The sequence below is a fragment of the Elaeis guineensis genome, chromosome 7, assembly GCF_000442705.2.
Source record: "Elaeis guineensis isolate ETL-2024a chromosome 7, EG11, whole genome shotgun sequence".
NCBI classification, from domain to species: Eukaryota; Viridiplantae; Streptophyta; class Magnoliopsida; order Arecales; family Arecaceae; genus Elaeis; species Elaeis guineensis.
The window spans coordinates 84,903,915-84,928,105 of record NC_025999.2 but is presented as its reverse complement, the minus strand read 5'-3'; the positions used below and the strand labels follow the sequence as shown (position 1 = coordinate 84,928,105).

The window sequence follows — 24,191 nt, the reverse complement described above, 5'->3', positions numbered from 1 at the left end:
AACAAGCTGACAATTATCAATTTACTTGCTTATTGTCAACACAGCAATGTTCTTGGGAGATGACAATAGATGACTAATAAAAGATTGTAGTTATCTGTTGCAAAAGATGGCAAAATTGTTCACCACTTAAAAGCACAATAAGTAAAACAAGTATCTCTAGGATCACAAAAAATTTATAGCCAGAGCCATGAACAAAAAGAAGAGGGATGAACTGATTCTCTGATAACCCACCCACTCCCTTGGATAATGAACACTGCTTGCATGTAGAGGTAACTATCAGGCCATTATTTTCAGAGTAGACCAAGAAAAGAGGAACCAGAGATTTAAGGAACTTAGGGGCCATAATTTTTAGAAAATTGACTTATGAATTCATGCTTGGCTGGTTCACAGGAAAAGCCGTACTCATATTTGCCATAACTGTTGATCTAGCCTGCAAAATAAATGGGGTACTCGCTAGTGCAACCTTGGCATGGCAACAATGAACAGGTAAAGGCAATTCAGTGCTACATTTGTGTCATAAAGCATGTTGATTTGATGTTATCATGATTTTGGAGCAACATATACAGTTCTCATCACAATCAAAATATTGGTTTGTATTGGTATGTGCACTCACCGATACAATATGTATGAAACATTGGCCCTTCTTATCTATGTTAAACATCCTGAAATATTGGCTAATGCATTAGCCACATATAGGCCAAGATTTTTTATCTTTTTCTGAGTATTTTAAATGGGATTGTATTTAGTAAATACTATAATCAATGCTTAAAAAGGTTCTTGGGATCTAGATTTAACTATATCAGTCAATATTTCACTATCTCAGTCATGATATATTAGCTAAGATCTTGATAGATCTCGGTCCTTGAAAAATTCTTCTAACCTTCCATCTTGGCCGAGATAAGCCGACAGCATCGTTCTTTGGTACTGGTCACCCAGTGAACTAGCCGAAACATCTGCCTTTGAAAAACTTGGGAGCATCGAATTGAAGTATGAAAAAAGAAAAAAAGAAAGAGACAGATTTCTTAAGAATGTGCCCACACTTCCTTTACTGCTGGAATTAAGAAAAAGTGTCTATAAATAGAAAATGCACATGCAGAAGCATAACAATTAAATTTCAAAAGGGTTGCTTGTTCCCTGAAAAGAAAACATCTTAACAAGGTTCTATTACTTTTATACAAATTTTTAGTTTTCCATAATTTTTATTATTTTTTTATGTTTTCCTGTTTTTATATTTTTTAAGTTAACATTTTTTATGCCTAGTCCCTTCACCTGCAAGTATAGTCGATGACATACCAACAAGCATATTACGTGATGCTTGCATAGCATAATAAAACAATGATGACTGATACATGCATCCTTTTGTTGGAATTCGGGGTTTGGTGCATATATATGTATTTCAAAACTTTATTTTCTAAACACTATAGCAGAGAACAAGATTAAAATCCTTTTAATCTGAATTATGCATGCATGAAAACATAAAACCACATGGATCTATCTCATATGCTGAAATTGATATAAGCTGAAATTCAGATTGTGATCAAATCACATACATGTTTCACAATCTTTTTCTTCAAATCTGTATCTGGAAGAGAAAAAGTTCTCTCTTAGCCGCACAAGTGTCCGGCCTCTACGAGTATCCACTCGAGATCAGTCTGGAACAACCCCCTTTAATTTGAATTTTCTTCTCTAAGAAAATTCTGCCTGCTGAATCTGGATGAAGTCTGGATTGCGATCAACACTTGATCTCTTTCCTTGATCTTCTTCTTCTCCTCTTCTCTAGCCTTTCTCCTTACTTTGTGCTGCTACAAAACACCAGAGAGCAGCAGCAAGAGGACGCCCCAACACCCCTTGGCGTGGAGAAGAAGGGACGTCCCAAGTGAAGGACGTTTGGACGTCCAAGGAAGGGAGAAGAGAAAGGGAGAGGAAGAGAGGGCACGGGGATTCCTTCTAGGCATGAGGGGCTGCTAGTTTGGATGCTCTAGGGACCTTAGGAGAGGTCCCTTTAAATAAGCACAAGAATTGAATCCTATTCAATCACATAATACAAGTCCTACTTGCATTAGGTTTTCTATTGACTTAAGTTATCCAACTTATTTTAGGAGACCCTTTAAGTACCAACAATTGGAGCCCTTGCACCCATAATTAGACACCTCAAAATATACCCAAGAGACACCCCATAGGAGATCTAAAGGCTCTCTAATCAATGGACATGCCCAACTTGATCAATCAAGGTGGACCAACAATAACTATCAAGGAAATTAATTAGGGACTTGCACCCTTAATTTATATGATCCATAACCTTAGACACCCAACAATTGAAATCTCATGAATTTATTCATGTAGATTATTAGCAGATAATTAAGTTAGAATTATCTTATCAAATAAGTAATTCCAACGGAAAGAGAAATTGGATCCAACCATGTGCTAGCAAGGTTATCATGAACCCAATGAATTTTCTAAACTCAATTGACACTTCATAAGCTCAATTGCTTATTCCAGGCCGAATCCCTTTGTTGTATAACCCCATAGGTTCAATTCTATCTGGTAGTTAGATATACAATGATCTTTATCATCATATCATTGAAACTCTTTTCAATGGATCGAAACAATTTCACTCTAACTCAACAAGAATTGTCAATCCAGAATAATCTTAATGAGCTCTCACACTCCATCGATGACACCTAGCAGTATATAGTGGCAACCCAGTAGAACTGAAATGAACCTCTAGGTGTAATTAATGTGTGATTCAGTCCCTCTATCGTGAATCCGACTTGATGGCAGGTCATGAATAAATCGTCAAACCTCATCATCAGTCATATAATAGATTCGATTAGTTCAAATCCAGTTATGACTTTTACGAAAACTCTTTTCCATCAATCACACTGCTGTGGCCACAGACTCTTGGACTTAGCCTCTCAAATCCGATAGAACTACTCTCTATCAAGATTGATAGATCCTATCTTGATGCGCATCCTATCCCGACAGTAGACCCATTGTCGTCAATATCCACTACAAGAGCGCATTGAGACCCATGTTTATATATCAGTTAAACTCCAGCAGCCTCACTGCGACTAGCAGTATCATCTCAAGTCAAAGGATCAATCACACAACTACAACATCAAGACAATCACTGACGATCGAATAGAAATCTAAGTGATCTCTCGTATGATCACGCTTAGTACTAGTTATTCTCTAACAACTATCCGCACACGTTGTCTAGTATCCCTACACTGTAGACTAGAGATCCGTCTATTCCGAAGGAAGCGATTTGTGCGTCAATCTATCCGATATGCGTCAGTCTATCCGAATCGATCATCGTCCTTATGATGATCCTATGATCGGGAGTATTTAGGAATTAAATACATATCTCTAATTCTCAACACCTTGAGAATATGTATCGAAACTAATTCTATGGATGATTCAAAGACACATTACACTTGAATGAAAAAAAATTATCCTTTTATTGATCATATCAATATATTAAGTATAAAATTGTATCTTAAATTTATTACGATGTGTTAGTCATATTGGCTTTAGGACATACATTTAACAATCTTCTACTTAGACTAAAGCCAATTGGCCACAAATCTAAGTCCCATCTTCTCGAGGTGGACTTTCATTTTCGATTGGCTCAACTACTTAGTCAGCGGATCTGCCACGTTGTCCGCAGAGTCTACTCTTCGTACCTCGACATGTTTCTTTTCGAGTTAGTCGCGTATGATATGAAACCGCCGCTCGACATGCTTAGATTTTTTATGAGATCTCGACTCCTTAGCAAGTGCTATGGCTCCATTGTTATCGCAGTACAGCGGTAAGGCATCCGATGTCATAACTCTAAGTTCCGCGACGAACTTCTTAAACCAGAAGCCTTCCTTTGCAGCATTCGAAGCAGCGACATACTCAGCCTCCGTAGTCGAATCGCAATGATAGATTGCTTGGAACTCTTCCAGCTAATTGTGCCACCATTACAAACGAACACGTACCCTGACGTAGACTTTCTATCATCAAGATTAGATATGAAAGCTGAATCAGTATACCCCTCGACTCACAACTCAGAGTCTCCTTCAAAGATCAAGAATAAATCCTTAGTCAATAAGTACTTAAGAATGTTCTTCACAGCTATCCAGTACTCCTCATTTGGATTCGACTGATACCTGCTCGTGACACTTACAATAAGAACAATATCAGGTCAAGTGCATAGAATGACGTACATGAACTCTCTAAGGCATAAAGAATCCTACTCATGCGCTGAATCTCCTCAAATGTGGTCAGACACATCGTCTTGAAAAGACTAATACCATGCCTAAAAGATAAAAAATCTCTCTTGGAGTTTTTCATGCTGAATATCTTCAACACTTTCTCTATTTACAGCTTTTGTGACAGGCCAAGCATCCGTTTAGGTCTATCTATATAGACCTTTATTTCGAGAATATAGGACGCTTCTCCTAAGTCTTTCATTGAGAATTTCTTGAACAACCATCTTTTGACCGTAGTCAGCATGGGAATATCATTCCCAATGAGGAGAATATCATCCACATACAATATAAGAAAGGTGATCGCACTCTCACTGACCCTCTTGTATACATAAGGTTCCTCTTCATTTTTGATAAAATCAAACGATTTGATTGCCTCATCAAAATGATAGTTCCAACTCTGAGAAGCTTGCTTTAATCCATATATAGACCTTTGTAGCTTGCAGACTCTGTGATCACCATCATCGGACATGAAATCCATAGGCTGCTCCATATAGATATCTTCCTCAAGATATCCATTCAGAAAAGCAGTTTTCACATCCATCTGCCAGAATTCATAATCATAGAAAGCTGCAACAGCAAGCAAAGTGCGGATGAATTTCAGCATGACTACGGACGAGAAAATTTTCTGATATTCAATGCCTTACGCTGACTATAACCTTTAACCACAAGCCTAGCTTTATAGATCTCTACCTTACCATCGGCACCTATCTTCCTTTCGTAGATCTATTTACACCCATGGGTACAATACCCTCAAGTGGATCCACTAAGATCCAGACTTAGTTCGAGTGCATGGAGTCAATTTTTTACTTCATCGCATCTAACTATTTTTCGAATCGATGTTAGACATCGTCTCGTCAAAGATATTAAGATCATCAGTATGACCCCTATCTCCCATAAAGAACATTTTCTTTACTTCCTCCGTAAGTATATCCATGTACCTTTCAGGAGGTCAGAAAATCCTGCCAGATCTACGAGATGGTAGAGCATCAACTACTGACTTATGGACTATGGGTTCCTGAGGATCTATAGCTCTTAACTTTTCAGAGACTTTCTCTTCAAGCTCCACTAACCTCCCACTGCCGTCATCTTGGATAAACTGTTTTTTTAAGAATATGACGTTTCGACTCACAATCACATTGTGGTCTTGTGGAAAGTAGTACTATCACATGGATTCTTTAAAATACCCTATAAAGAGAGCTATAATAGATCTATCCTCCAACTTATTCGCCATCTGTCTCTTGATATAAGTCGGACATCCCCAAATCTTAAGATAACCTATACTTGGCTTCTTACCGAACCATGTCTCATACGGCGTGATAGGAACGGACTTTGATGGAATCCTATTCAACAAGTGAATTACGGTTACCAAGGCATGTCCTCAAAAAAATAAGGATAGATCAGTGAAGCTCATCATGGATCGGATCATATCCAATAGGATCCTGTTCTTCCTTTCGGATACTCGTTGAATTGAGGTATTCCAGGAGGCATCCATTGAGAGACTATGCCGTTGTCTTTAAGATATCCCAAAAATTTTCGACTAACGTATTCACCTCTTTGATCAGATCGAAGAACCTTAACGAATTTATTTGTCTGCTTTTCTACTTCATGTCTGAATTTTTTGAACTTTTTAAAGGTCAGACTTGTGTTTCATCAGATACATATATCCATATCTAGACAGATCATCGATAAAGATAATAAAGTAGGTATAACCATCCCTAACCTATATATCAAATGGTCCACACACGTCGGTGTGTACCAGGACGAGTAACTCAGTGGCTCTCTCCCAATGTCCTACAAAGGATAACTTAATCATTTTTCCTTGAAGACGGAATTCGCAAGCTGGATACGACTTCGAGTTAAGAGAGCCAAAGATCCCATCCTTTTTCAGTCTGTTTATTCTATCCTCTCCAATATGGCCTAGTCCATGGTGCCACAAATACTTCTGATTAATTTTATCTCTGTATCTCTTTTGACCTACGGCACTCACTATTTGCTCGTTTAAGTTCACATTCGCATGAACATACAGGTGATAAATACTGTCAATTAAAAGACCTCGTGCAACCAATTTATTTCACAAATAAATGAAACAAAAATCTTTATTAAAACTAATTTCAAAACCTTTCCGTGCTAGCACAGACACGGAAATTAAATTCCGACTAGCTACAGGAACATAATAACAGTCTTTCAAATCTAATCTAACCCCAGACGATAATCGAAGAGGATAAGTGCCAACGGCTTCTACGGTAACTTTTACTCCATTGCCAATCCGAAGGATCATATCACCTTCCCTCAACCTTCTACTTTCTATTAGACCCTGCATTAAGATACATATATGAGCATTCGAGTCAGAGTCCAATATCCAATTAGAAGTAGAAAAAATCGTAAAGTTAGATTCTATTACGAGCATACCTTCAGAAGGCTTATCACCCTTTTTGATCTTTAGGCTCTCCAGGTGTACAGGACAGTTCCTCCTCCAGTAGCTTCAGCATGACAATGGAAACAATTTTTCTTTACCTCAGCCGCCTTTGGACCATCCCTCTTCGGTTTGTTCTCTTTTTTCTACTTCTTCGCAGATTTAACTTTCTTCTTTCCAGTAGGCTTTCTCTTGGAAGAAGAAGTCCGCTCCATAACGAGAATAGTGCTCTTTGAACCCTTCAAAGTACCTTCTGTGGTGACCAACATATTGACGAGTTCGGAAATAGTGCAGTCAAGTTTGTTCATATGAAAATTCACAATGAATTGGCTATATGAACTGGTAAGGGATTAAAGGATCAGATCCATTGGCAATTTCTTTTGCATATCTAGCCCGACCTTCCCAAGCTCCTCAATGTCCTTGATCACTGTCATACAGTGCTCATTAACAGACTGCCCTTCGTGCATCTTCAGATTGAAAAGTCTCTTGGATACTTCGAAGCACGCAGTACGGCTCTGCTCACCATATAACTCTTGTAGGTGAGTGATCATAGCCCGAGCAATGAGCATATGCTCGTGCTGATTTTGCAACTCGTTTGACATAGACGCCAGCACATAGCACTTGATCCGACTGTCTTCATCTGTCCATTTCTCAAAAGCAGCTCTTTGCTCAGTAGTAGGACAGTTTGATAGCACCATGGGATCCTGATCGAGAACATGGCTTAACTTTTCTGAGGTCAGGATAATCATGAGGTTTCTGAGCCAGTCTTTGAAATTATTACCGATCAAACGATTGATTTCAAGGATGTGGGCTAGAGGGTTTGAGACTGACATTGTAAAAATACGAGAATAGAGATTCAAGTTAGACTTTTGTACTTAATGTTTAATTTGCTTCTAGGGACTTTAAGATGCAAATAATGACTCCCATTAATTTTTCGGATTCCTCCACTCTCCGAGAAGGAAACAAAAATTTTAACGCGATAAAAAATTCCTAGTGGGTGCTGTGATCCCACCAATACCATGCACCTCACTTAACAGTTATTGATAACATACACACCGATGCGTAGGCAACTCTTTGTCCAGATGCTTCACTAAGCATGTTGCAGCAACTTGGTCTCTAAGTCATATGGGCTCACCTAACAGTTATTGTCCACACTCCTTAGTTAAGTCCGACCCACTGTTCACAAGCAAGCAAGTGCAAGGCCGTCATTGGATCTCTCACCTAACAGTTATTGGATCCAACCCCATCCTTATCCTGGAGCAACTCTTTGCTAATAGAGTAGTTGCGTGTTTTCGATGCAACTGAACCATTGTAACCAGTCAAGAACAATCAACGTCGGTAGCATGTCCGCATATCTAAAACAGTGAAAGGCCTATGGACTTAATATTTGTGAAGAGGTTTAGGTTTAGATCTCATATAATCAATCATCATATGACCGATCTAATTGACGTGGGCTAAACCAAACCGCTAAACTACCTAATTCAAGATCCAATCTTCCAAATTGGCCAAGTGGAGATCGGTGGGGGTCCCTCCGTTGTCTTTCTTAGACATCAATAAATTGGCCAGATCAGCTAACGGAACCAATTAAATAACCACGTCTTATTAACTTGCCTTAGACACCAATAGGTCGATTGATCATAATTGATTAGCTCAAGCGAATCGGGCTCAAACCAACGAGCCAAATTAAGTCCTTAGGTTAATCGATTCTACATATAGAATTTAATCGATTTGATCAACAACAATTATATGATCATTAACTTAATTGATCTGATCCTAATCAATACTTGACACGGTTTGATCAGTTACTTAATCGAATTAGACCCATATGACTCAAATCAAAAATCTTAAGATGCAATCCTATTATATGACCTAATTAATAGTTTTCTCATAACCAAAATCCTCGTGCACAAACACAAATTTCAGATTCTAAAATCATATGTCAGATCTAAATTTTTTGCATAAAAGTAAATTTTAAAATATGAAAATAATTTTCAGATTTTAACTCACAAACAAATATCATATATATGCATGTCAAATCAGATCTAAATAAAATTTCAGATCTAAGCATGATATCATATATCTCATATACTAATCATGGATCAAATTAAAAGCAAATTTATGATCTAAATATGAAATCATATATCTCATATATGAATCAAAATTCAAATCACATAAAAATTTCAGATTTCATGCATGCATCTATGTATCACATGAACATGAACTAGAACTCTTTCTAGATCAAAATTAAGATCTATGCATGCAATAACATATCAATTATATGCTCTAAAATTAAACTCAAAATCAAATTTCAGATTAGAAGATCCATTTATACATCTCATGTATCAAGAAAAAAATCTGATTTTGAAACTTGTTTAAAAATATATATATCAAAATTCAACATATGAAAATCCATGGCTCTGATACCACCGTTGGAATTCAGAATTTGGTGCATGCATATGTGTTTCAAAACTTTATTTTCTAAACACCGCAGTAGAGAACAAGATTAAAACCCTTTTAATCTGAATTATATATGCATGAAAACATAAAACCACATGGATCTATCTCATATGCTGAAATTGATATATGCTGAAACTCAGATTATGATCAAATCACATACCTGTTTTGCAATTCTTTTCTTCAAATCTGGATCTGGAAGAGAAGAGTTCTCTCTTAGCTGCACAAGTATCCGATCTCTACGAATATCCACTCAGAATCAACCTGGAACAGTCCTCTTCAATCTGAATTTTTTTCTCCAAAAAAATTCAGCCTGCTGAATCTGAACGAAGTCTAGATCGCGATCAATACTTGATCGCTTTCCTTGATCTTCTTCTTCTCCTCTTTTCTAGCCTTTCTCCTTGCTTTGTGCTGCTACAAAACACCAGGAAGCAGCAACAACAAGAGGATGCCCCAACACCCCTTGGCGTGGAGAAGGGACGCCCCAAGTGAAGGGCGTTTGGACGTCCAAGGAGGGGAGAAAAGAAAGGGAGAGGAAGAGAGGGCGTGGGGACTCCTTCTAGACATGAGGGTCTGCTGGTTTGGATGCTCTAGGAACCTTAGGGAAGGTCCCTTTAAATAGGCACAAGGATTGAATCCTATTCAATCACATAATATAAGTCCTACTTGCATTGAATTTCTTATTGACTTAAGTTATCCAACTTACTTTAAGAGATCCTTTAAGCACCAACAATTGGAGCCCTTGCACCCATAATAAGACACCCCAAAATACACCCAAGAGACGCCCCATAGAAGATCTAAAGGTCCTCTAATAAATGAACACGCCCAACTTGATCAAATCAAGGTGGCACCCAACAATAACTATCAAAAAAATTAATTAGGAACTTGCACCCTTAATTTATATGATCCATAATCTTAGACACCCAACAATTGGAGTCTCATGAATTTTATTCATGTAGATTATTAGCAGATAATTAAGTTAGAATTATCTTATCAAATAAGTAATCTCAACGAAAAGAGGAATTGAGTCCAACCATGTGCTAGCAAGATTATCATGAACCCAATGAGTTTCTTTAAACCCAATTAATACTTCATAAGCTCAATTGCTTATTCCAAGCCTAATTCCTATGTTGTGTGATCCCATAGATTCAATTCTATCTGGTAGTGAGATATACAATGATCTCTATCATCGTATCATTAAAACTCTTTTCAATGGTCGGAATAATTCCACTCTAACTCAACAAGGATTGTCGATCCAAAACAATCCTAATAAGCTCTCACACTCCATCAGTGATACCTAGCAGTATGTAGTGGCAATTCAGTAAAACTGAAATGAATCTCTAGGTGTAATTAATGTGTGATTCAAACTCTCTATTGTGAGTCTCAACTTGATGGCAGATCATGAATAAATCGTCAAACCTCATCATCAGTCATATGATAGATTCGATTAGCTCAAATCCAGTTGTGACTTCTATGAAAATTCTTTTTCATCAATCACACTGCTGTGGCCACAGACTCTTAGACTTAACCTCTCAAATCTCATAGGACTACTCTCTATCAAGGTCGATAGAACCTATCTTTATACGCACCCTACCCCTACAATGGACTAACTGTCGCCAACATCCACTACAAGGGCTCATTAAGATCCATGTTTATGTGTCAGTCAAACTCCAATAGCCTCACTGCGAGTAGCAGTACCATCTCAAGTCAAAAAATCAGTCACACAACTACAGCATCAAGACAATCACTGACGATCGAATAGAAGTCCAAGTGATCTCTCGTATGGTCACGCTCAGTACTAGTTGTTCTCTAACAACTACCCACACTCATCGTCCAGTGTCCCTACACTGTAGACTAGAGATTCGTCTATTCCGAAGGAAGCGATTTATGCACCAGTCTATCCGGATCGATCACCGCCCTCATGATGATCCTATGACCGGAAGCATTTAGGAATTAAATACATGTCTCTAATTCTCAACACCTTGAGAATATGTATTGAAACTAATTCTATGGACAATTCAAGGACACATTACACTTGAATGAAAAAGAACTTGTCCATTTATTGATCATATCAATATATTAAGTACAAAATTGTATCCTAGATTTATTACAATGTGTCAGTCATATTGGCTTCTAAGATATACATCTAACATCCTTTACGTATCAGCATACTTGTAAAATACCCACTTGATTGCCAACTGGAATATTCAATACTCAACATGAAATTTCACTTATAAACAATGTTTTCTTTTTATAAACACTAGGAAAAAAATCTAGTGACATCAATTTCTTTCGCAACTCAAGACACATTTCTGCTGGTCACTACAACTCTTTATTTGCTTATCCAAAACAACCTACCCAATAAATGGCATTAGAATTTCATTGAATATAAAAAGTGCTGAGCACAATAAGTTGGCAAGTGACTCATGCAAGTATTAGTTTGGAGGAGCCTATTTGAACTTTAATTTTGTTTAAACCTATGTTTGTTTCTGAATTGACAATCTACCTTGGAAAACAATATAGAGCACAAGGAAAATTCTTACAGATTTTTCAACATATGTTGCTAAATGGATCTAAGTAAAACTGACAATTTGAACCTTCTTGGTTTTATTGTAATGTTATTATCCTATATCCAACTTTTGAGTTTCAACCTACCCATGTTACAACTTACAATCATGAAATAGAAGTGGATGTCAGGTCCAGTTCAGCACCAACTTCAATCACCTTGACCAGAATTCAAGTTTTAACAACCATAAGCAATTCCTGATGGGGGGAGTGGAGACATCTGATATTTTGATCTACAAACAAACTCATCAAAACTTGTCATTCTAAAGGCCAAACCATCCATAAAACAAATGCCACTAGAGATTTAACTGGAATAACCAGGGAATCGAGCCTATGAACTTTCACAAAAAAAGACTAAAATAAAACAGTAATTTGAGATCAACAATACTGGCAGCGATCCTATTCTATACATTTAATATAATCTTTACTTAAACAAACAGGGAAGTGTTTTACAAGAATAAAAACATCATGAAAAACAGTTATGAAGACAAACTAAGAAAAGTCAGAGATTCACCAAGTGTATAATATGCAATAAAAAATTTATAGCTTCAAGTGCAATGGTGTTGATCTCAAGGCTGCATATAAAGAAGGTTCCTTCAAGTAGGTGCACCATCATTTTGTATCATTAATCTATCCAATCAGTTGGTCATGGTGACATAAAGTATTTGAATAAAAAGATTCTGCTTTCAACCAAGCTTATGTCGCTTGGATTACATTCAGCACATTATCATAATTCTTTTACTGCTTCTGCACATTACCTCCATTTAACATGAATAGCAGTTGATTTTTTAAATTATTCTTTTACAGTGTACCTAAATTCATATATATCTCATACTTCTTTAAATTCATGACAAGATTGGTTTTCATTTTAATTAGATATCTTTCAGTATGTAACAAAGATATCTGCAACTCAAACCCAGGCACCATGCAACATGTAAAGTAATATTATATTTTGCAACAAATTTAACTAAATATAAAACATTGTATAGTGAGGTAAGATGTCGAATAAAAATGAGATGTCCAGAAGGAAGCATACAATATTTGTGAAGAGGAGAGACACATAAGGAATATATCACCATGTGACCAAGTCAAAGGTTTACAAACATTTCTAAATCTTTTGCTCTTTAACCCCCAGCGAGATGCTAGCACAGAAGCACGCATAAGAATGTATATAGCCAGGCTAGTGTGCTGGGTATTCGGTCCTGTCAAGAGCATTGATGGACCAGCAAATAATCCCGCTACCAGTGCCCTCCAGCCTGCAGTCCTGAAGCAAAGTAGGACATAACATAATGTTGTTATTCTGGAATTCAATTTTCACAAAGTAAATATTACTTGCACAAAATGGAACTTGTTAAAAAATAGTGTTGCCTGGACACTTGGTGCATGGACACTTGGCACAGGCACCAAGTGTCCTGAAGTATCGAACATGACAACCTCCAAAAATCTAGACAAGCATCTTTTGATGCTGATTCAAAAAAGGAAATTAGAATAATAGATGCTATTCAACAAATAAAATTAATAGAATAGACATGAGTTTACAAGTCATTTAAGTTATTTACTAGGTTCATTTTAGCTGTTTTGGCATACTTAGATTGATGCTAACTAAGATATTTATTTATTTAAAACATAATGATAATGTGCTTCAAATGTTCATATAATCTTGATAAGTTTATATTAAACATATAAAGGGTGCTTCACTGAAAGTGTCCAACACTTCAACATTAAAACTAACAGTCCCCTCCATGACCTCAAAAAAAGCATCAAATATCACACTTTTTGCTGACATCAGCAGGACTTCAAAGTGGAGTGTCAGCCATGTCACGTTGTATCCTGCTGTGTCAAAGAATCCAAAAGTGTTGACACTTCCAGACAACTTAAAAGTTCAAGTAACATAGTTAAAAAATATATAATGTTCTTGATAGTGAATTTGAATGACATATTTCCCTAGATTGAGCAAAACAGGAAGTCTCTTGGTCTAGAATTCTAGTATTCTACTACAACCCTCCCACAACGTGGGGAACATTAGTAGGTTTCAAATAATGATATTTGTAGACAAATAGTACTTCAGATTAAAGCAAGCCAAAATTCTTGGTCACATTGCAGAGCATCTATGTAGTAATATACAATTTTTATTCATAAGCATAGCAGCAAAACATATATTCTTGAGAAAAACACTTCATATCATCCATGACATGGACAAATGAATCAATCTAAAATCAAAGGGAAAGGAGCATTTATGAAAAAAAGGAAGGATATATAGAAAAATTTCAAAGAAGTCACTATGTACTGGTGACCCACCATTCACATGGTCCAGGTTATTTCAAAAGATGTTCAAGTTTTATAATTTATTACTATCAGTAGGAACAGGGAGTTCGTAACCGTCAAGCATTATCCCAAAAATTTGGAGCGCTTTGCTAATCATTCTTATTGAGTCATCCTCAATACTCCTCGCAACCTACAACCACTTATTTCAAAGCCTTTGCCATATCTTTACTAAGTTCTACCCTTTCAAAATATATTGAAGCCCTATCCTCATTGGACCTACCGCCAATCATTGTTGCACAAGCCCATACTATTTCAGTTTCTCCTGCACCATTTCTTAACTGGTGCAACTGCTATGTGTGCATTATTGCACCCATTCCTAGTTCTGACACACTGGCTTCTCAATGAGGATAGCAAGGGAGAAAAGAATGTTACATATAAACCCTAAATTATCACATATCAACCAAATAATGCTCACGTCTAACCTGGTCTTACTTTGATTCACTTTATTATTAGCAAAAATGATGCAAGAAAAATTCAGGCAATCCAAAAGTTAGCAATTTATGCCAAAAAGGTTTGAAACACAGTTTAAAGAACCAACCATTTCCTAGAGTGTAGCATCTATACTATGGTACACCAATGGATACCACATTTTGTATTACCCTGTTTCGGCAAACCATGAGTAGATAATGGGGTTAACATGACAAATACTATGCTAGTATGTGACTAGTATGCCCCCTTACCATGGTACTTCAAGCCTTGGATCAAATCTATGCTACTCATAAGCTGTCAGCCTGTCACTATAAGGCATGTTATCATGCCATATCGTGCTGGCTATGTGTTTAGGCCTATTTGGCAAAGCTTTTGGAGTGCCAGAAACCACCTTTTAGTCCTCTAAAAGCACTTTTAAATAGTATAGTGATGTTTGATAAAAAATTGAGAAGCTGTATTAGCTTTGTCAGAAAGCTGAAAAGGTGTATTTGGGAAAAGCTCCATTTTGGAGCTTCTCCCCAAAAATGCTTTCTGACCAATGTCGAGAAACTATTTTGATTTAAATGAGATTTTTTCGATGACCAAAATACCCATCAATAAATCTCATAATTACATCTTCTATCATATCATATTATTATACTATAAATTAATATAATAATAAATTAATATTACGATATATTATAAGCATATAATATAATCTATTATAGTACTATTATATTATAAAAATATAATCTCATATAATAATATTTAATAATAATATAATATTATTATCATTATAATGTAATATAATCTATCTTATCATAATATAATAATACTATATTATATATAATATTGTATTGTATTATATTACAATATTATATCAGATCATATGATAATACTATTATACAATATAATAATATTTTTATTATAAATATATATTATAATCTATTACATATAATCCATTATTAGATTAGATTATAATCTGTTATATCATATTACATTATATGTTATATTGTAATTACAATAATATTACATTATAATATTATATTACATTATATTATAATAATATTATATACTATAATAATATTTATTTTGTTGAAAGAGAAAGCTTAAAGAAATTCAATTCATTAATGAAATCTCATCTTTTTAAATATATGAGAAACAAATGCATAAGGTAAGAAGTACATACTTGGAAAGCAAGTACATACCATGTTAGAAATACACTAAGTTTAGAAACATACTAAATATGTTCTTCCTATATAAGGACTTATTAAATAAGCATAATTTTAATACTCCTCAAGCTAGAGTATATATATCAAACATGCCCAATTTGTTACGCATAGAGTTGAAAATACCAAAAAACAGAGACTTAGCCAAAATATCAGCTAATTGCTCAGATGATGGAGTGAATGGTGTTATGATAGTCTTGTTCATCACAGTATATCTTTGAGGGTGTCTCAAATTTATTTAACCATCTTCAGAACATGACATAACACAACAGTCACTAGCCAGTCCACCATCATAGGTAGTGTTGGGATATCTGATTTTGCCCAACCCATACTTGGCATAACCGATGAATTATCAATTCTTCGACCAAGCCTGATGATTTCAACTAAAGGGTCGGTTAGCACATTGTCCGAGCCTGATCGTCCAGCTCTTAATCCCGACAACTACTCGACCTCTAGGATCGATTTCTGGTCAAACAGCGGAGTACCATACGATCTCGAGACGGTTGGTATTTGGCACCGAGCCCTAGTTGGCGAATGAGCAACATCGACCTTTGGTCAGCGGGCACCTTCAATCGATCCCTCATCGAGCGGCTCTCAACGCCGATCTTGGGACGTCCATAATACAATTCCGATTTATCATTGGCCAGACCAATTCACAGTCGGCCGACCGACTGAATGTCGGCAACTGCGATGGACCGTCGGACTCACATTGCAGAATGAGTCTCAGCCAAATTACAACACGATCACCCGACTCTCAATTAGTGATAAGGATATGGACATCCGACTATTAGCGGACACACCGACAAACATTCGGATGCTCTCAATCGACCCCTTAGCCAAATCAAGTCAACTGTGAAGGCTCGACCGACTCTTCAGTCGATGTCCAGTCGGTATTAGAATCACGAACTGACAGTCATTCGGGATCCTACAAGTATCGATATTCGGTCGGCACACTCAAACAACCGATATAATGTCGACATATCAGAAACCGTCAGTGCAAAAAGTGCATAATGGCCATATATCATGATCAATAGTGGATATAACCGTCCATCCCACGATCACATAGTGCCGAAATAAGCGGAACCCATATGTCTAACCATTACAAATGGTTACCAACAACTCGTCTATAAAAGAAGGTAAATGAACAGCATTGATAAGATACTTCTGGACTGATACTCTGCCTCTCTAAATATTCATCTGCTGTTCACTACTCCCCATTAACTTAAGCATCGAAGATCTCCGTCGGACACAATTTCAGTCAGTGCGGACTTCTTTTTGCAGGTGCACTTCTTCGACGATGGGTGCAACAAGAGATTGGCTGCAACAGATTGGTGCACTAGGTAAAGGGAGATACGAGAAATCATGGCAAAAACTAAAGCTCAAAACAACTCTACAGGGTCCGCGAGGCAATCTTTCCGTCGAAAAGATCTCCCTCCCCCACCTCCAATGGCAGAGCCCAGTTCTTTGCATCTTGTAGTCACTACGGACGCACAAATTGCTGCTTTAATGCAGCAAATAAAAATATTGATGGAGGTGGTATACAACCTCCAACGACAACAAGTGCAACAGCAGCAGCCACCGACATCGAAAGAATCGGCACCATGCCAGATGCCATCAAGGCACAGTCACCGCACACCACGACGATCACCTCCTCTGCCCCCTGAACAATGATAGGCTGGATGATCCTGTATCAAGCCTCAACCATCCCGGCACTCCCAATGTGCCAGCCACAAAGAGCGACGGTCTCCTCCCTCTCACCGTCATAGTGCAAAGAAGGGGAAGCATCCTCGCTCATCACCGAGTTCTTCCCTTTCAAGTTTTTCTGGAGAAGATTCTGCGCCAGGAGCATCCCAACAATAATGACTCGACTCTTGGTCGATCAAAAAAAATACGAGCTCCAACTCAAGCCCTGAAGGGCCATGACTCGACTCTTGGTCGGTCAAAAAGAAATACGAGCTTCGGCTCAAGCCCCGAAGGGCCACGACTTGACTCCTGGTCGGTCGAAAAGAAATACGAACTCCGACTCAAGCCCCGAAGGGCCACGACTCGATGCCTGATCAGTCAAAAAGAAATACAAGCTTTGGCTCAAGCCCCGAAGGGCCATGACTCGACTCCTAATCGATCGAAAAGAAATACGAGCTCCGGCTCAAGCCCCGAAGAACATGACTCAACTCTTGATCTGTCGAAAAGAAATACGAGCTCCAGCTCAAGCCCTGAAGGGCCACAACCTGACTCCTGATCGGTTGAAAGAAATATGAGCTCTGGCTCAAGCCCTGAAGGGCCAAAGTCAATATCAATCTCCGAATTGATAAGTCTTGGAAGGACCAAAAACCAACTCCGATCGGTAAATAATTGACGACTACCAACATGGTGAATATCCAACCACCATTCAAGCATGAAAAGAAAGGAAAAAGACTCAGCACTTCAGCTCTGGCCAATTCTGCTTCAGCCTTGGCCGACTCCAACTTGGCCCCCAATTGGGAAATTTTTCTCATTCTAACTCCTTGACGATAAACATGATCGCAAAATCCGATGACAAATCATGATAGAAGATACTCCCATCAGTCCAAGATAATGAGTCACCTTGAATTTGGGAGTGGGGGGCAACTGTTGGGATATCTGATTTTGCCCAACCCATACTTGGCATAACCGATGAATTATCAATTCTCCGACCAAGCCAGATGATTTCAACTAAAGGGTCGATTAGCACATTGTCCGAGCCCTGATCGTCCAGCTCTTAATCCTGATAACTACTCGACCTCTGAGATCGATTCCTAATCAAACAGCAAAGTACCGTATGATCTCAGGACGACTGGTATTTGGCGCCGAGCCCTAGTCGACGAATGAGCAACACCGACCTTTGGTCAGTGGGCACCTTCGACCGATCCCTCATCGAGCGGCTCTCAACGCCAATCTTAGGACATCCATAATACAATTCCGACTTATCATTGGCCAGACCGATTCACAGTCGGCCGACCGACTAAATATCGATGACTGCAATGGACCTTCAGACTCGCATTGCAGAATGAGTCTCAGCCAAATTACAACACGATCACCCAATTCTCAATCGGTGATAAGGATGTGGACATCCGACTATTAGCCGAACACGTCGACAAACATTCGGATGCTCTCAATCGACCCCTTAGCCAGACCAAGTCAACTGTGAAGGCTCGACTAACTCTTCTGCCAATGTCCAGTCGGTATCAGAATCACGAACCGACAGTCATTCGGAATCCTACAAGTACCGACATTCGGTCAGCACACTCAAACAACCAACATAACGTCGACATATCAGAAACCACCAGCGCAAAAAGCGCATAATGGCCATATATCATGATCAGTAGTGGGTATAACCGCCCATCCCACAATCACATAGTGCCGAAATAAGCGAGACCCACGTGTCTAACCGTTACAAACGGTTACCAACAACTCGTCTATAAAAGAAAGTAAATGAACAGTATTGGTAAGATATTTTTGGACTAATACTCTGCCTCTCTAAACATTCATCTGCTGTTCATCACTTCCCACTGACTTAAGCATCGGAGGGTCTCCGTCGGACATAATTTCTGTCAGTGCAGACTTCTTTCTGCAGCTGCACTTCTCCGACGACAGCACAACAAGGGATTGGCCACAACAGGTAGGATCTTTGAAATTTGGAGGATCTTCAACCAGATATCCCACCTTTCGTTGGATACCAATAAATAGTTTGAACGATTGGACCCACAAAAGGTAGTGCCATTGAACTTTACTGTAGTTGCTGTTAGATTTCTTATCGCAACGTCAGAATCGAAAGTCAGAGGTGTCGAGATTTGTTTGTTGTCGTAATTTGAGGATGCCATAGCAATCAGAGAAAAAATAGAAATAGCCAGACAACCAGGCAGGAGAGTTGTTTATTATCGTTATTTGAGGATGTTATAACAATTAGAGAAGAGGACAGAAATAGCCAAACAGCTAAACAGTCAGACAGAAAAAGAGAGAAGGATATCTTTACACGATAGCTAGAAAAATCATGGGCAATGTACCACTCCGTGATTAGTAGATAGCTAGAAAGACAGTCAAATGACTTTTGTATAGCATAGGAAAAGAACCTACGTTGATTTGTCCAAGAGCAGATTGCTCCTCAAGATGCACAGAAAATCCCTCAACCAATCTTGCAGAATCACAAGCGGATTTCAGCAAACAACAAATAGAAGCATTAATCAGACCTCCAAGATGGCAAAGGATGAACTGTTATAGCGTGAACAAATTGATTTCAGGACTGCATTAGTAAGAATTCAGCAAGGACAAAAGTCCAAAGTCCTAAGCAGCAACTAGGGTTCTAGCAAGAACCAGAGGCAACTGTCGCCAAAGATCTCTAACGGTGGAGGAAGAGGACGACGAAGAAGGCTGACAAGGAGATGAAAAGTGGTAGCGACGGTGGTTTAAAAGGCTTTGAGAAGGGAGGAGACAGATAGAATTTTTGAGAAGGGAGTTAGAACCTTGCTTGATGCGGCTAGGGCTTTGAAGGTTGCCGACAAAGAAGAGGGGCTACGATGTGGGCTATTGCGGCTAGGACTGCTATTGCTAGGAAGAGCTACTGCAGCCTGTTGTGGAAGAAGGGGTGGCGAAGGGCTAAAGTTGTGGAGAGGATGCGGCAACCACTCTGATACCATGTTGAAAGTAAAAGCTCAAAGAAATTCAATTCATTAATGAAATCTCATCTCTTTAAATAAACGAGAAATAAGTACATAAAGAAAGAAGTACATACTTGGAAAGCAAGTACATACCATGTTTAGAGATATACTAAGTTTAGAGACATACTAAATGCATCCTTCCTATATAAAGACTTATCAAATAAGCATAATTCTAACATATTTAATATTATATTATATTATATTATATTATTCTCCACTATATAATATTATACAATGTCTTTTATTATTATTTTATCATACCAAAAGTACTTTTTTATTGTAGTTATCAAAAATATATTAAAGCTTTAAAGTATTTTATAAATATGGTTACAAAGCAACAAACAGCTTTCTTGTAAAAGCTCTACTTTCAAAAGCTCCAAAAGCTCTATCGCCAACAATAATCCCAAATAGAGCTTTATTTAGATGCCACAAACATAACAAGAACAAAAATAAGGCCAGTTTGTATCAACCTATGCTCTATCGACTACCACCTTTTAAAGAAGCTTCCTTGAGTTACAGTTGTACTCCATAGCCAAACTCATCATGATGAAACATGTCTAGGCTGTTGATTTTGTTGTTGGCTTGCTGGTATTGTTGTTACATAATTAATGATATGAGGTGGGAAACATGAATTAGATTCTTCTGTCACCATAGAAAATTCTTTTTATGTAATGACAATGCAAATGGTAGGATATCAGTTAACTCTTTATATACCAAAGCAAAATTAGGGACCATCTATTACATTAAAGAAAATGTTCTAGAACCGCTAGACATTTGCATCAGACCAAGGCATACACTTATATATCCACTCTGACACAACACGGGTAGCTGATCAAGCCAGTAGTTTGAAAGCGCATCATGAGTGCCATACATCCAAAAATTGGGTTGTGGCTTCCATGACTTAAGCAAGCTTTAGATTTATACTAGTTATATAACCATAGTCTAATTGATGGATTGTCCAGATTAGATCTCATGGTGCCCTTCATATACTTATTTGACTCATAACTCATTCCAATCAGCAACTACCTAGACCACAAGAAGATCAACTATCTCTATTATGCTCCATGTCAATGTGTAGGGCATCCTTCTTCTTCTAGATATAAATATGGTGGGAAAAGAATAGGAAAGAAAGAAAGAAAACAGGAGGAGGAGGAATGGGCGATCGAGCCTATTGTATTGAATAAGGAAGGTGAATTTCGAGCCTTCTGTGCATATTAGTTTCTGGCTGTTGATTGAAGGAGAGTCATTAGAGCCCATAACATTTGATTTTAGCATGTTAGAATTTAAGCATGGAGGAAGTTTTTTTTTCTTTCTCCGCCCCTTTCTAGGCCTTCTCCTATTTACTCACTTAGGTTGGATCCCCAAAACACCTAATTGTGTCCAGAACAAAGTAAAATCCATCGCACAGAAATTTTTAGCAACTATCATCATAGATTCACCACATCGAATCTGACATATTCTCAGATCTACATTTTCCATGAAAGGTCCAACCAAGGAGACAGCACATCACATTCATTTAGTAAATAGATCCCTCTTGATTCTGTCTCTCTAGATAATGTTTTAGCAAGAGAGAAGAGAGAAAAAAAGCACATCAACCAACAGTGGAATCGTATTTCTTAAAAAATACACTAAAACTCATCATGGTAAAAAATATGAAAATTTTTTAACTGGTCAATGGGATTATAGCAATCTTCTAAGTGACTCTTTCTTTCTTGATCAGTTGCATTAGTCATGCAACCATTACTATTGACTTACAAGATTATAACTGGAGCAGAGTCAGCAACCAGAGACTAAAATGAAGCATTATATAGTTAACTTCATCATCGGGTAATTATCTTAAGGTATGCCACAAATTCTATCAAAATTATCCAATCGATAATTTTTATCATCTAATAACAATGCAATTCTCGATCAAACAAACATAGATTAACAAACTCCTTTTACGGAAATAAGTATAACCAGCCACAGAATTGGATGAGTGCAAAACAGATACAATCAGAAAACACGAATCAAGTTTAGAAGTATCACCTCTTATTACCCCCAATAGCAGCAATGCATTCATCAACCGAAACAAAAGTTCCGGCAAACGAGCCCAGAAACAGTCCATATCTTAACGTCTCCTTCACCGCCTCCGCCACCGCGTCCTCATTCGTAATCACTCCCACCTTTCTAAACAATCATCAAGAGACCAATTCAATCAGCACGAGAGAAGAAGCCACAATATATTAGAGAACAGGAACCCTAATCCGCCGCACCTGGAGGAAGTTCCCACGGTTCTTCGGCTCCGCAGCCGGACAAGGATAGAGAAGAGGGCGAGGCCCCCCTTGAGGCCGGCTCCAATGGTGAAACCCTTGCCGGCAGCCTCGACGCATCGCAGGAATCTCCTCCACTCTTCATCTGTTATCGGATTAAGAACTGCACGAATAGGACGCGGGGCGGCCGGAGGCGCCGAGCTGGCGTTATCCGGCGAGAGGCCGCCGCGCAGGTCGTTCCTCCGACGTCGGCGAATGGAGACATTGGGGGGAGGAGGGAGACCTAAACACGGCAACGGGAACGAGAGAGCTACCAGACGAAGTAGAAAAAAAGCGAGGTGGGAAGGAACGGAGAACCGACCACGATGGGAAACTTTTGAATATTTGTCTTGGACGTGGGGTCGTCGCAACTCGCACGGTTGAACAAACTTTTGAATATTTCTCCCACACGAAACATTTGGTGGGGCCCACAGTTATGATGCGAGACATGGAGCAAATTTCGCACTGTTTGGAGCAAAGAATCCGGACAATGGCTGTATCCCTCTCATATATGGTAAATCCATTGAAAATTTTAGATGGGAATTAAATAATTAGAGATTATGGAGCTACAAAATTAAGTAATTTTAGAAAGAAATTAAATAATTAGAGATTTATCCCAGTGCATATGGATCTTCCTAGCAGGCCTCGCAAGGGAGATGTATCTGATGCACAGATGGTGACTGACCTTAAAAGATATGAGTCATATATAAAAATGCCAAGTTGGAAAGTATCCAAAGAAATTAGTTTTTAAGCTCTAATTGTACCTCTACCCTCGGTGCGCTACACGCTTCTCCACGCCAGTCCAGCTTGCACTTGTGCTTTCAATCGCATCAGCTCATTACCTTAAGGTTTTCTTCCCTTGAGAAATTTTGGTTCACCATCCGACAGCTTGATTTCATCTTTGGATGAGATCTCATTTCTCCTGAAGGTTAACGGGAATCCGTCGAGTTTGATAGGGAATAAATGCCATCAATGACGTCGGTAGCGCAGTTGGAATCGATGGAGAACGTGATCCTCACGCCCACTCGATCATTGCAATTTTCCCATTACAATCACATGAATAAGCTCACTGTGGGACCTAGTATTGGCAAAGCCAAAATTCTAATTCGAGTGAATGAATGTCGCCCAACTAACTCATTAAATCCCACAACCAACTTTGCAAGATTTTCTACGCACGTCGCTCTAGTAGGGCTATTTTGAATTTTAATGTCTTTTCGGTGGTTATTATCAATTTTACTTGGCTATCAATTGCAGAACATAGATGGAAACATTTATCTCAGAAAATGCTTCAACCCTGACACTCTATCCATGGGGGTCTGGAGAATTCGATGGTATATACCGCCGTATCTGTGATTAACATCAGAACAGAAAAGTTTTCCAAGCCTTCTCTTGAGGATACATTGTTAAAAAGTTGATTCGGACTCCAAGTAATCTCAACAGTTCTCAGATTAACTTCTGGAGTCCATATGCTGTTCCCCCATCTTCAATTCATGGAATTTGGTGATCATGGTCCCTTTTCAGCCAATAATATAGTCAGAATGATAAATGATTATTGCAAAGACCTGAGGAGAAGAGAA

The 24,191-nt window shown here is 38.3% G+C and overlaps 1 non-coding gene across 1 annotated transcript in view; it reads right to left on the bottom strand.

The window, feature by feature from the left end:
- The window catches only part of LOC105048628 (uncharacterized), a 28,594-nt gene extending 5,739 nt beyond the window's left edge, over positions 1-22,855 (bottom strand). Inside the window, exons 1-3 of the transcript XR_012142967.1 lie at positions 22,579-22,855; positions 22,352-22,492; positions 12,725-12,952 (exon numbers count right to left, since the gene is read on the bottom strand). This is a non-coding gene — a transcript (uncharacterized protein). The remainder of the gene's footprint in view (positions 1-12,724; positions 12,953-22,351; positions 22,493-22,578) is intronic.
- Between the last annotated feature and the right edge of the window lie 1,336 nt (positions 22,856-24,191).